Raw genomic sequence first — 13,686 nt, 5'->3', positions numbered from 1 at the left:
TTCATTTTAACCGGTAAGATAAACTTTTTCCAAAAACAGGGCTCAGACCGAGCGCCACCTGGCGGGGAAGTGCTGAATAATTATTAATTTTCCCACCTGACCATAAGAGGCAATTGATTCGAACCAGGATGAGAAGCATCCTTCAAAAATAGGGTTCAGACCAAGCGCCACCTGGCGTTAATTTGGTAAAGAATTATAAACATGACCGCATGACCATAAGAGGACATTCATTCGAACCAGGATGAAAAACTCTATCCAAAAATTGGGTCACACCAAGCGCCACCTGACGGTGACTAAATAAAAAATTATAAACATGGCCACATGACCCTAAGAGACAATTCATTCGAACCGGGATAAAAAACTTTTTCCAGAAATAAGGCTCAGACCGAGCGCTACCTGGTGGTGACGCATGTAATAAAATTATAAATAGTGCCACTTGACCATAAAAGACTATCCATTCAAACCGGGATTGACAAATCTTATCGAAATGGGGCACTTACCACAAAAAACAGAGCCGCGTGAACACATGAGGCCATTCATTCGAACCGGGAATAAAAACTCTCCTTATAATGGGGCTCAAACTGAGCGCTACCTGGCGGTAGCTTCAAAATCAAATTCCAAACATGGCCGCATGACCATAAGAGGCCATTCATTCGAGCTGTGATGAAAAAACCTTTCCAAAAATAGAGCCCAAACCGAGCGCCACCTGGCGGTGAACCAATAAAAAAACTATAAGCATGTGCACATGACCCTAAGAGGCCATTCCTTCGAACCAGGATGAAAAAATCTTTCAATAAATGGGGGCCATACCGAGCGCCACATGGCGGTGACTTGACAACGAAGTTTTAACATAGCCACGTAAACATAAGAGGCCATCCTTCCAAACTGGGATACGAAACTCAAATCAACAGCTACAGCGGCGGCAGGATAGGGAGCCAGACCTCTGGCGATACCGAAGGATGACAAACGCGTTGCACAAAGGGAACCCGAGTGACCAGCGTCACCTTGACGTGGGTAGATCTTGGCCTAGTCAGACAGACCACCGTCAGGTGGAAGCGTATGCATGTGTGGGACCCGAAAATAGCACGCCGAACCAACCGGATTGTAACTACCATGGCCGTGCTCCCTTATTCCGAACAAGCAACCATAGACACCGCAGCATAGCGGCACCTAGGGCCGTCCCGCTTGGTGGACTGGTCCCAACGGCGTGATCAAAGGAACCCGACTAGCCAACGTCACTCCATGAAGGATGATCTCGGTGGAGCCAGACAAACCTCTGGGCAGTGGAAGTAGGCTTGTGCGGGACCTGACAATCACACATACGAAAAGAACAGTCTGAACAAGCGGCGCGCTTCTATGCCCACTTTCGCTCGGGGTATATGAGTCTAAGAATAATAAGCAAGAAGAGCCACATGGAATGTATAATGTAACACCCGTCGAATGAAAGAATTACACACTCAGATTAACACCCGCTCTGTTTTTCTTCGCCATTCTTATGCCAGCCCGGACTTGAACCCATATGAAAGCGATTATTTCTCTAATTTCAATCTTGACATCCGTAGTCGGAAGGCCAACCCCTTCCCAGGGGATCTTGTGCTGAAAGACAACAAACCATAAAACCCAACTATCAGGTCTTCCCCGGTGATGAACCTTAAGAAGAAACCATCACAGCTCCGGAGGCGTGACCAAGGTGGAGCTGCCCCTCGTGCACTTAAGGAATTACACATAAAACCCCACACGTTGTGCTTACTACCGTGGAATAATTATCAAAACAATTGAATAGGGCCTCCGGACACTGGCCACCGGAAGACCCACTGGAGAACGAATGGTTCTTGCCCTCTGACCCCGTTGCACGAGACCACCGGAAGACAGCGTTAAACCTATTCTATAAACCAACCAAAAACAGCGAAAGGGCACCCATCTTGAATAACAGTCCCTCAAACACCGACAGTCCCGACCTAGAGAATTCAACAACCTGGGACATTTTAGTCAAAATATTTTTGGATCGTGAGTTAAACCGACCGCCAACAAGAAATGGAGGAGGCATCCCCATTAGAGACCTCGAAGCATTTAACGGGCTAAAGAACTTCCGATCTTACAAACAGAACTCGGCCTTATACGTGAAACTCATGGGTAACACACGTTGGGTACTAAACCACTTGATCATAAGACAACGGTTTCTGAAGCTCCAAAGAGACTGCAACCGCCCTGGCGCGGTACCACCGCCACCAGAAAACATAGCACTCACGGACGGGGAGGAGGTTTTTTACTTCACCAACTACAAACCAGTTTTCCCCAATCCCACAAACTTCGAATGGATAACTCTGCATGATCACACTAATATCGGAACAGCTAGAGTCCTGACACTGAAATAGCATAATCGTAATCCATGTATGGCAAGAAATCCCTGAAATAAACGACAAATTACCCAAGTAGCGCCAGTAATATTATTCACATTGAATACAAACACTAAAAGTCCTTGTTTGGAAAGAAAGGGGAAAAAAAGGAAGAAAAAAGAAGCAGACCAACCACCGGAAAAGATTGTCTCACTTATTGCCGAGCGAGCTCCCACATCCTCTCCACCACTTCCGGTTTAGTCCACTAGGCCTGTGTCGCTGCTTACTTCTGTTGCAATGTCCAAGGGTAGACGCGCTTCCCGACCATAAAGCAAATAAACGGGGACCACCATGTCGATTCCTGCCTACTGAAATTGTAGGCGAACGTCACATACGGCTGGATCTCATCCCAGTTCGTGTGTGTGTTATTGATGTACATCGATAGCATATCTGACCGGCGTATGGTTCAATCTTTCCATCAGCCCGTTAGCCTGTGGGTGGCAGGGTGTAGTAGCCCGGTGTGCCACCTTCATAATTCGCATCACCTCCTTGGTAATATCCGCCATAAAACATTTTCGACAGTCCGTCGCTACTCGCTCAGGGGCTCCGTCGCGTAGAAGAATGTTCTTCGTGAAAAATTCGGAAGCATCTTTAGCCGTAGCGGTTGGGATGGCTCGGGTTTCTGCCTATTTCGTTAAGTAGTCCACTGCCACGATAATGTTTCTGTTTCCCCCGGCCGTCGTTGGAAAGGGGCCCAGGATGTCCATGCTCACATGCTCAAAGGGACGCTCTACCTTTATTATCTCCATGTAACCCTGGGGTTACTGTTTTGTTGTCTGTTTTACTGGTTTGTTACTGGCAACTTCCTCGCTTGACGTAGGGTACACACGCGGACGTAACTCACTACGAGCTGCTTTAGCCCGGGCCAGTAGTACTTCTCCTCTATCCGGCTTAACGTCCTTCTCGTCCCCAGATGTCCCGACATCATACTGTCGTGACTTGCTTTCAGCACCTTGCTCCTTTGCCCCGGGGTTGCGCACAGCTGTAGCCACATCACGTGTTTTCCAAGCGTCATACGTGCAAGAGTTTCTCCACCACTACGAAGTTCTTGTAAGGAATGCCCTTATCAGCCTCCATTTTTTTCAGGCCTATGTTCCATTTGGGTACGGCTTTCCGTTCCTACTTTGTCTTTTTCCGTGATTCCATCCAGACCGCGATCCACACGGGCAGGTATTTGTCCTCTGCTTCTTCTTCCTCGGCGGAGTCCACCGGATATCTCGATAGGGTGTCAGCATCCTCATGTAGTCGGCCGCTTTTGTAGACAATTTCCGGCTCATACTCCTGAATAGTCAGCGCTCTGCCAGTCGTCCCGCTAGGTCTTTCTTGGTTGTCAGCCATCAGAGTGCATGGTGATCCGTTACCACCTACAACTTCACTCCCAAAATGTAACTTGGGAACTTTTTTACCGCCCAGACGAGGGCGAGACATTCCTTTTCGGTAATTGAGTAGTACCTTTCCGCTTTGTTCATTAACCTGCTGGCCAAGGCAACCGGTCATTCCCCCGCTTCCCCCGTTTGAACCAGTGCCGCTCCAATCCCGTAATTGCATGCATCTGGATGAATCTCGAAGGGCTTACTGTTGTCCGGGTAGGCTAACTGTGCAGCCTCCCTGAGTCCCGTATTTAGGGTCTCAAAACTTGTTTCCGCCTACTCTCCCCACTGGAACAGTATACCTGCCTTGGTCAGGTCGTGTAGTGGCTTAGCGACCCGGGCAAAGTTTCTGATGAACCTGCGTTAGTAGGAGCATAATCCCAAAAATCCCCTTAAAAATGTTAACCTTCCTTGCCCCGGTGGTTTCCACTGCCGGAGATGAAAAACCCTGTACCGCGCGTATCTTCTCCGGTTCCGTTGCAAATCCATTCTTGTCCGCAATGTGTCCCAGTGCTCGGAGCCGCGGGTGGGTAAATTCGCATTTGTTGAGTTTTACCTTCAAGTTTGCCCCTCGAAGCTGGCTGAGCACGTTTCTCAATCCCTCCACGTGCTCGTCCAATGTCTGCGAGTAGACTTTTATGTCGTCAGGGTAGACGAGACATGTCGTCCACCTCAGGCCACTTAGTACTACATCCATCATTCTTTGAAACGTCCCTGGCGCTGAGCAGAGTCCCATCGTTATCACCTTGAACTGGAAGAGACCGTCGGCTGTGATAAAAGCAGTTTTGGACCGGTCACTCTCTGTGATGGGTACCATACCACCAGTACCATGCCTGTAAATAAATTATCGAAAAGAACGCCGCCCCGGTAAGCCGCGCCAAAGTCTCTTCAATTCTAGGCAGCGGGTAAACGTGGTTTATTGTGACTGCATTCAGCCTCCTATAATCTACGCAAAACTGCCACGTTCCGTCCTTTTTCTTGACTAGGACTACCACTGCCCCCCAGGGGCTGGTCAACTTCTCAATCACTCCTGCTTTCTCCATTTCCTGACACTGCGTCCCCACTAGGATCCGTTCTTTCCAGGCGATGGCGTAGGGTGATTGTCGAATTGGGTGGACGTCCCCGGTCTCGATAGCGTGATCCGCAGCCGTTAACACCCTCAATGGATCCTCCGGCCTCACAAACCAATCTTCGAACTCTGTTAATACTCGTCGAACTTTCACTTTGTCGTTTGCCTGTAGACCTTCGAAAATCTGTTGAAATCCTGCTCTGGCCGTTCCTTCCCTTGCATGATGATCGTGGCCATAGGTGTTACTTCCTCCATACTGGCGTGCAATCGTTCCTGTTACCCCAACACCGTCCCGGACTCCAACCATTTCTCCCGCTCGGACAGGTTGGTAATTGTTATCTTCGTGGGTGGCTCTGTCACCTTCCCCACCGTCCTACCTATCGAAACTCTCTTTTTTAGTAGGGTGGCTTCTGAAGGTTCTGTTATAGCCCCTCCCTTAAACTAGTCCATGTCCAAGGGCTTGATCCCTACGACAACCATCGTCTGGACTGGAATCCCCTGTCCCAGTTCCAATAACAGCTTCGCCCTTTCCTCTCGTTTTTCCTCCACCAATGTCCCGATCGGTAAATCGCCATTGAAAAATTCAGGGAGTGACCCAATCTTCATCCGCGTTCCCAGCTTTTCCAGAAAGTCCTTCTCCAGTAGAAGGTCGATGTCCCCTTCCAACACCAGTACTTCGCCTTTGACGTTAGTCTCTCCATCGGATACCTCCAGCGTGGCTGCTCCCCCCGGCTTTATCTCCTTCCCATAAATGGCGACCAATTGGTTCGCTTGCCAGGTTCTTACCCTTAAACCCAAATGATTTACCCACCCCGGCGAGCATACCGACACAATTGCTACGGTATCGATGACCGCCGGTATCCGTTTTCCTTCGCACAGCACGTGCTGCACCACCGTCCTGCTGATATCTATGCGAAGGAATGGCTAAGTTACCTCTTCGGGCTTCCCCTCGTCTCCGCGGACTAATCCTATAAGTTGAGGCCGCCCGTGGGTTTCACCTTTAAACCTCACCGTTTCCTCCGGCCTGTACCCGTTCTGCCCCGTCTGTGCGGATCTCGTCTCTTGCAATCTAGGGGAAAGAGGGCGGATATGCCCCGGCTCATTGCAGTGAAAACAGATGGCTCTTCCATCGGATGTAAAATTGGGTGCGCCTCCTAACCCTCTGGTTATTTGATCGCTAAGGACATTGCAGCTTCAGGTAGCCACTTTTTTTGCAGCCAAAACATATCGGCTTCCCGTCGGGCGTTCAGTCCTCTTTAGTGGGGCGTCTCCTACTCGGCACATCTCCTCCCCGAACATTTTATCCATTCTCTCCATCCGGTCTCCCACCGACACTCCCTGGCCTGTTGTCGGGTTCTGCCCCGCGTCCTCTTTCCCCAATATTTCCAAGGTCCACTCGTCCTGCCGTGTTCGTGACGTCATCTCCTGATAACGCTTCACCTCCTGCAAGAATTCTTCGCACGTCCCGGGTTTAAGGCTCCAAAGTTTTTCCAATACGATAGGTTTCAGTTCACGCCACAGATGTCCTTGTTTGACGGCCTCTCCCATGTTAGGGTCTACCCACCGGCACAGATCCAGTACGTCGTAGTAATACTCTATCATGCGTTCCTCCATCCCTTGCTTCCTGTCCCGTAGTTTGGCCTCGTTAAACTGCATTCGGTTTACCAGGGTAAACTGAGCCAGAATTTGGGCCCTGATTCCCGGAACGACAATGGGTTCCCCCTGATCACGCAATTCCCCCACAACTGCCCCACTGCCTCCTTGTACGTATACCATTTCAGGGCTGCACCCGAAAATGACAACTCTACATGATCGCGGAGTTCGTTGTCCCTTCAGAGGTTATACCACCCGATCCTCTCGTAACTATGTAGCCAGTCCCCAATGTCATCGTGCTCTCCTCCTGCAAATTCGGGCGGAGATTAAAACTTGATCTGAGCCGCCATTAACTGGTTTTGGGATTGTGCTAGCATAATCGAATTAAGGCCCACCACCCGAACTGATTGACGACCTCGGGTTGCCCGGCTGCCTCGACACACCACCCTTGCGCTCGATATCCGTCGATTTCTCAGTTCCCCTACCCTACTGCTAATGGCTGACGATCGCCTCCTTTATACTTCGAAATCCCACTCCAGTTGTGCCCCCCCGTCTCCGTCTGCCTCGCGGACGTCCTTCCCCACCTCCGCATCTGCTCCACTGAACGTAAGCTGGTATGCTGCTTGTGTTTACAGTCTGTTACTTTCTTTTTCTGCTTCCTGTCTTTCTTCCTGGTCCTCTGACTCGCTCTTTCACGATTGCCAACCTTCTGGCCAGTTAAGGCCCATTTTTTCTCCCCCCTCCTCATCTTAATCGGTTTGTTTTCCGGATTCATTCTCTCCGCAGTCCTGTAAAGGTCGACACTCCCGCTCGGTGTGACTTTGCTGTTCAACCTGCTCCTCGCTTCCAGTTGGCTTATCCTCTAATGCCGTGAACCGCCCTAAACCATCTCTACTCTGCGGACCCTGACTTCTGGTCGCCCTTTGCATCTATATTGCTCCTTCCGGTGTCTTCTTTTCTCTGCCGCACTCAGCTTTCCGTCTGAACCTACAGCTTACCGCTGTCGGCCTAGTTCCGCCGTGCGTCTAACCTACACTTGACCACTCTGCGTCCCGGCGATTCTTAATCTACGGGTTTGGCCTTTCCTCCTTTCTGTCTTTCACAAACTCTGCTCGCTTCACCTGTACGTCGGCAAGGTTGACGTCGTAGCCCCGTACCCCGGCAATTTAAGGCACATAGGTTCGCTGGGTCGTCGACTCTTAGGGGCTCCTCACGATTCTTCACCCCCTTGCCTTCTAGTACAGTGAAAGCTCACAAAAAATAGTAGTTTGAAGGAAGGACTTACCCGTGGATTTGCATCTCCACCATGTAACAACTCCGTTTAGTGGCAACAAGTGTATTCAATAATTGGCTGCGATAACTAACAACTCTGGCAAAAGACTGCCCCTGATCATACCGAATCTGGGTCCCTATACAGCAGGCGACCGGACATTTCACCCCAGAATAGCGTACAGCTGCCCTTAGAACTCTGGTCTCTCATACCAGAGCGAGCCTTGACGCCGAAACACTAGCGTGGTTGAATGACCGCGCGACAATTTTGTAAGCTATTAATATTTTAACTTACTTTTTCATTGTCGTTTCTTGGGAAGTATATTTTCAGTAGCACAAAAAATTGGGGAACAACTCTTTAGGAACTGAATTGTGAAAGGTGTCTCTGCTATTTTCTAAAGAACAAAAAGTTTTTATACGGGGTTCGTGAAGTTCGAACTACAAGAAAATCAAGTTGAAACGATTGCAACATATGCTCACCGACTTAAGACATACCTTTGTCTTCATTTTTTCAAAGTAACAGACAAAGCATTGTCTTAAGATTCGGCTTTTTTAAATACGATATTATTCCTTCCGCTAGTGATTGGTAGCTGTATTTAAAGTTGACTTATTCATATTTTTGTCATTATATGTTAAGTTTAATTTTTTTTTGCCGGCCTTACCAAGAGGTCTGATTCTTTCTTTTGTTTAGACAAAGCATTGTCTTAAGATTTGTCTGTTTTAAATACGATATTATTCCTCCCGCTAGTGATTGTTAGCTGTATTTAAAGTTGACTTATTCATATTTTTGTCATTATATGTTAAGTTTAATTTTTTTTTGCCGGCCTTACCAAGAGGGTTGATTCTTTCTTTTGTTTAGACAAAGCATTGTCTTAAGATTTGTCTGTTTTAAATACGATATTATTCCTCGCGCTAGTGATTGGTAGCTGTATTTCAAGTTTAATTTGTCATGTTTTTGTCATTATATGTTAAGTCTAAGGTTTTTCGGCCTTACCAAGAGGGCTTATTCTCTCTTTTTTTTTAAGACAAAGCATTGTCTTAAGATTAGCCTGTTTTAAAAACGATATTATACCTTGCGCTAGTGATTGGTAGCTGTATATAAAGTTAACTAATTCATGTTTTTGTCATTATATGTTAAGTTGAATGTTTTTTCGGCCTTACCATGAGTGCTGCTCCTGTTTGTTTTTTCTTCAGACATAGCCAAGTCTTAAGTTTTTTTCAATAGTTATTTAAAATTAAATATAAAATTATTTAGAAAATTTCAAATTAAATTTTTTAGAATGTATTGATACGGAGCTTGTCTTATTTACTTAAGAAATAGCAATGTGTTATGAACAAACACATGGTTTTCGATCAGTTCTAAAGAGTGGTTCGAGGTTGCCATCTTGGATAGGTCTTTCTCCCAGTTTGGTGCAACCACCAAATGGAAAACATTGACGTTGTCCATAATAAAAGTGTAGGAATGGAAAGACAAAGGGAAAGTGAAAAAAAGAGGGACCAACCCCTTTCTTCCCCACTCTATTCTTCCCTTCCTTTACTGTCCTTCCATTCGTACCCTTTTGTTATGGACAATGTAATGCTTTTTGGATGTGGTTGCACCAAACTGGGTGAAAGACCTATCCTAGATGGCAACCTCGAACTAGGGCTGTGGTACGGACGTTTTTTGGCGGTTTTTTTATGGTTTTTTTAGATGGGGTTTTCTTCTTCCGCGGGTCGGAGAGGGTTGGGCCAACTGAGTAAATGGGTTCGGCCCGGGCCAATGGGTCAATAAATATTTACCGGCCGGGTAACGGCCCGGGTAAAAAATCGGGTCAAACACACTTTTTTTGACAAACTTTAAAAAATTCCCTAATTTTCTTAATTATCTTCTTCTTCCAACATTGACACGACAATTATGTCTTCTGAACACGAACGCCCTTTTCTACCACTTATCCTATTTTTCATGCAACGAAATTCTCGTAGAGCATTTGGCGGCAATATTTTTAGGTCTTTCTTGAGGCCGCAGGCATAGTGAATAACGAGCTTCTCTATGTGACTACTAGATGGCGCCACCGCTCGGGTTGGCCCGCAAACCCGGCGGTTCAACCCCTCGCCCGGTCCGTACAAAATATTCCTCGGTGGGTCGAGTTGGGTTTTTTTTTCTTCAGCCCGGGCTGTGGCCCGGGTTTTCATGGCCCGGCCCACAGCCCTACCTCGAACCACTCTATATATTTAAAAGGTGGTATGTTCATTTTTTAACTGTAATTTAAATTAAGGAAATAAAGAAGTGGTTTTCGACTATCATAGCGCAACAAATAAAAAAACGTTTCGATGCTTGGTAATTAACGCTTTTATATTATTACACTTCCATTGAAATACAAATCAGCGTATTGGAGAACAAATCAGACGAACTTCTGTTCTATAATTTTTTTCCTGCTGGGACCTTTCCTCGTCCTTTCGGTCTTCCAGGCAACCTTCCATTTCCTCGTCTTGTTCCTCTTGTTTTTCCCTGTGTTTGGAAAGGCGCAGATAAACGTCTGACCTTTACGCATGGCTCAATTGCCAATTTGGGGTCTTTATTAAAAACGAGATATTTTATAAGAGAAGCAGCCGCAGTACCCGCCGTACCATCTGCCACCCGCTTCAATGTCGTTTGCGGAGGAATTCCAGAGTTGCTTGGCCCAAATATTTCCCCTTCTGATTGTACCGTAGAGAAGTAAATACTAAAATAATCAGAATTTTAGTTGAAAGAAGACTGATATAAATTATACCTTCGCGGTGTTGATAATTGGGAGACGAAGACCTTGTGCTGGACGGTGAAAGAGGAGCGGAGGAAAGAGGTGATAAATTATTTCTCTCATTTTGCAATGTCAGCAAACTGTCCACATCTGTACACACCATTGAAAAATCAATAATTTAAACACAACCTGAGTGGAAATAATATTATCTTTGTTGTTACCTTCGTGGCAATTTGGTGAAGGATATTGCTTTGCATTTTTCGACGGAGGAGTATATTTTGTACTACACTTCACCTGTTTCTCCATTTTGTTATTTTCTTCTTCTTCTTCTTCTTTTTCTTCTTCTTCTTGATCTTTTTTTCTTCTTCTTCTTTTTCTTGATCTTCTTCTTTTTCTTGATCTTCTTCTTTTTCTTGATCTTTTTCTTCTTCTTGATCTTCTTCTTCTTCTTGATCTTCTTCTTCTTCTTTTTCTTCTTCTTCTTCTTCTCCTGCTCTCTCTTTAGATGATTTCATTTTATTGTTTCCTGTCCTTTCATCTTTTTTCTCTTTCGACTTTTCCTTTTTTCCTTTAAAATTTTAAAAATTTTTTAAGCACTAATAATTGCAAAATTTATTAGCATAATGCTTTTTCTACCTCTTTCAATGGAGTTTTTCTGCTCATGATTCTCGAGGAGTACTGATTCATTTTCATGTTCGATAGTTTTCTTCTTTGCTAAATTATATTATGAATGTTAGCACAGGTATAGAAGTAACTAGAAAACAGGAAAACCTGTTCTATTTCTTTTGCTGGCTCCTTTTTCAATGAAGTTTCTCTGCTTTGGATTGTCATGAAGTAGTGATTCATTGTCTTGGTCGATTACTTTCTTCAGTCCTAAATTAGAATACAAATGTTAACACAGCTATAAAAATTTGTAGGAAACAAGAAATACCTCTTCTCTCTCTCTTGCTGGCTCTCTCTTGCCATATGCCCTTTTCTTCACACAACTTCTGTCTTTTCTCTGAAAAACATAATTTTAATTTAAAAACAATTTCTAATTTGAATACACTAGCAAAAAAGCAACCTTGTTTTTTTTTCCAATGTCGAACCCAAAGTTGATCTATAAGAATGCCATCTTCTGATTGGGCAAACTGAATTCCCCCACCACTGGCTAAAACATATTTGGTATGTTGGGTTCCGTTGGGATAACGAATTAAACATACAACTGAAGCATTGAAGTTCTCAGCCATTTCATCTATTTTGGTGTAGATACTCTTGTGGCAGTGGGACTTCCTCCTGTCAAGGTTGTTTTGTTCGTGGTTACCCAAAGAATTCCAATAGTTTTGCCATTCGATAGTTTTCCATGGTTTATTTCGATTAGGTACTTCCTTTTTTCCTTTAAAGGATTCCTGTAATAATATAACATAATTATTTTAAGTAGGCATACGTAACCAAATTAATGACAAATAAATTACTTTGAACTGAGAAATTCTGATTCGATCTTCTTTGTTCTTCTGTTTAATTTGTCTCCCCATTATATTTTTCATGTGTTGTAATTCTTTTTTCCTTTGTGCCATGGCTTCATTTAGCCTCTTTTCAGCTAGATCTGTTTCATCGTGAACAATTTCAGAATTGCTGAGTGAATGTGAATCTTCCATGTTTGACTGTGAATGCCAAAAAAATCTGCATATGAATCAAACATAAACAGTCAGTAAAAGTTACGAAATGATACAAAAACTGTATGTGTGTACTTACAGCTTGTTCAACGAGTTGCAGTCAAGAACTATGACAGGATCAATGTACTTTGTTCTGTGAGTAAATTTTCAAGAAGTGCAAGTCATATGACACAGATTATTGGCCCATCAGACATTACATTGAATAGGTAATGTAAAAGGTAGTATTTCAGTTCTGCAATGAGTAATCAGGAGTATTATTATTAGCTTTGTTTAAACTATGATGTAATGGGTTGTATGCATCAATATATAACTGGTCAGAATTTCTTTACTTTGTTATTTGATAAATGAAATATCATAATTAATATTTAATATCAGATGTGGTAAAATAACAAAAATTGGACTGGATAACCAGCTCCCCAACACGTCACATCAGTATTCAGAAAAAATGTCAAATTAAACAAAAGATGTGGCACAATAAAAAAATGGGACTGGATAACCAGCTCTACCCCAAAAATAACATTCGGTTCAATAAAAATAAATGAGACCGGATTACCTTCTTTAATGTAACGCATATTATTTAACACCAACGAAAAAGCCACGCGACTGCTTAAGCAAAAAAAGTGTAGCAGACAACTTTCCACATTTCTGTCACTAGGGGGCACAATGTAAGTTCGGGGTCGCTTAATTTTCCCTCCGCTAGATGTCAGCATAGCTTGACAAAGTAGCTTGAAAAAATAGCGCCGGAAAATAGATAGGTGCCGGGTTGAGGTTGAGGGTTGAGGTGCTGGGTTGAGGTTGAGGGTTGAGGTGCTGGGTTCAGGTGCTACTTATGGCACTAAAAACGTGCCATAGGCGACTGGTCACACGAGTAACGCGAGTCCGTTTTTTCAGCGCTTATCGCTGGTCCGTCCGCTATTTTTTGCGGCTCATTATAAGCGAAAAAAAAATCCATTGAAATTTGTTGCGCTACATCTAACGCTATCTAAGCGCGCGTGGCACTAGCAATTTGTTTGCGATAAAGTAGCACGCGATGCGCTATATTTAGCGCAATATTCGTATTTCATTGTATTATTTACGAAACGCGCAAGCGATTCGTTAATTTTAAAAAAATCGACGAATAAAATGTTGCGAAAGGGAAAACGATTGCGGCCAATGGACGAGAAGAGCGTGCCTGTACATGATATAAGCGCTTGTCGCGAGTCCGTTGGCTATATTATTAGCGCTAATCGTCGCCCTTCCACTGTTTTATACGGCTCGCTGCTCGCGGCCAAACATTTTAAATTGTTAGCGTTAGATCTAGCGTTCTCTATGCGCGCATTTCGCTAATAATTAACTTAAGATTAACTTGCGCGAAATGCGTAAAATTTAGCACATTGAATTTCATTACATAATTTACAAACACAAATAAGCAGCAAAAATAAATATGTAGCGCGAAAAATAATTAAGTCAAATATTACGCGCTAGATCTAGCGCTGTGTAAGCGCGTATGGCACTAGTGATTTACCTGTGATAAACTACGAGGCGCTAAATTTAGCGCAATACCTTTTATAATATATACGCAAAAATAATAAGGTAAAATATTTTTCACTAGAACAAGCTTTACTAAGAGCGCAGGAG

At 44.4% G+C, this 13,686-nt stretch overlaps 1 pseudogene; it reads right to left on the bottom strand.

Annotated features, from left to right (window-relative positions):
• Positions 1-10,078: 10,078 nt before the first annotated feature.
• Positions 10,079-12,712, bottom strand: LOC123476883 (annotated as a pseudogene).
• Positions 12,713-13,686: the final 974 nt, after the last annotated feature.

This window comes from Daphnia magna, linkage group LG10 (genome assembly GCF_020631705.1).
Source record: "Daphnia magna isolate NIES linkage group LG10, ASM2063170v1.1, whole genome shotgun sequence".
NCBI classification, from domain to species: domain Eukaryota; kingdom Metazoa; phylum Arthropoda; class Branchiopoda; order Diplostraca; family Daphniidae; genus Daphnia; species Daphnia magna.
Note: the sequence above shows the minus strand (reverse complement) of the source record. Positions and strands in the feature narration are given on the sequence as shown.